The following is a 1,865-nucleotide window of genomic DNA, read 5'->3' on the forward strand; positions in this document are numbered from 1 at the left end:
CTGATTATCATTCATTTAGCAACGAATTTAGATTATTGACTAAAGGTATAAAAAAATAAACATAGTATATTAAGAATATAAAGTAGCAATACGTTAATGGTATCATCGGCATATAAGCAAATGTGACCAAATATGTGGCAAAGGCTTTATGGAGCTTTGGAAACATTTAACCGATCATTGAGTAAAGCAGCATGAGATCAGTGATTTTAGGACAAATAAAAGAAAATCAAACAAGGCAACTTCTCTAATACATTTTTGGACAATTTATGTAATAAAAATACTTTTAACACAATTAGCAATATGTATGCTAATAAATGATTTAAATAACTTTGCATCATATAATATCTAGGAACGAACTCAGTACTATTTAGCAGTGACTCAAATTATTTAAAGTGACATATAATTATTTTGTTTAATGGTATTTCACAATATCATTCACTAATATGTAATTCACCTAAAATGTAAATTTATTGCTATTTTAAATGTAACGGAGATTTCATTACAATCAGGGATTAACAGATTGAAATGGTGTGAATAACATGACCTACAATGTCATAATCAATCTGCATAAGTTGTCAGTTCTGATACCTTATCAAGAACCTTTTATTTTTTTTTCTTAAATTCCATATAACTATTATTGTTATTATCTTTATCACTTGCTAAACTACAACCCTAGTTTGAGAAGCCATATGCTATAAGCCCAGGTGCTCCAACAGGGAAAATATTCCAGTGAGGAAAGGTAATAAGAAAAAAATAAATATTTGAAGAACAGTAACAACATTAAATATTTCCTATATAAACTACAAGACCTTTTACAAAACAAGAAGTAGAGAAATAAAATAGGATATTGTGCAAGGGTGTACCATCAAACAAGAGAACTGTAACCCAAGACAGTGAAAGACCATGGTACGGAAGCTATGTCACTAACCAAGACTAGAGAACGGTGACCAAAAGGAGGCACTTGAAGCCCTTTGGTGTTGAAAGAGCCGAAGGGTCCTTTCAGAGTCCCTTTGGAAATGAGTGGTGCATATTTTAATCCTTATACTTTACTATGCCTACTCTTCCTTCTTTCACTCCTTTGTCTAACTTATTCCAACTTATACCCATGTTGAAGAGTACCACTGCCCCCAGCAACAGATAGTCAGGTTTCAATTCTATGCATCCCTTATCACATCAAACCAGTTGAGGTGCACCTGCGACAGTATTCATCCAAAGCTGGGGGGGGGGGGGGGGGGGGGGGGGGCCGCCGTACGGGTCTGATCAACCATCCACTGCTAACCTCAAAATCCAAATGACCACTCGCAATAGATTACGCCCCAAATAGCGTATTCATTTTCATAAAACCCCAGAACGTTGCACCTAATGCTTTAAAATTACTAGTACGGAAAAACAACACTTGCAGGACTAAGATTTTGATATTATTATCAAGGCACTGTCATCAAATAAAATCCAGTGACCATGATATCTCAACAATAATAAAAGTACTTTCACCACTGACTGAACACAAAAATCGCAGCATTCTTATTATAAGAACAGATATTCATAAAAAATTCTGGTGATCGCAATTGTGTGGGGAAAATGATAGTCCTAAGCAAAACATCAAAATAAATCATTGAGACCTCAACCTCCTCAATCTTGGTAAATTTACAGTAAAAATTCAAGAAACCTAATGATAATTTACATAAGTTTTGATAGAAATTGTATGAAATGTTGCCACATTCGATATATATATATATATATATATATATATATATATATATATATATATATATATATATATATATATATCTATATATATATATATATATATATATATATATATATATATATATGTGTGTGTGTGTGTGTATGTATATATATATATA

This window comes from Palaemon carinicauda, chromosome 28 (genome assembly GCF_036898095.1).
Source record: "Palaemon carinicauda isolate YSFRI2023 chromosome 28, ASM3689809v2, whole genome shotgun sequence".
Classification (NCBI taxonomy): domain Eukaryota; kingdom Metazoa; phylum Arthropoda; class Malacostraca; order Decapoda; family Palaemonidae; genus Palaemon; species Palaemon carinicauda.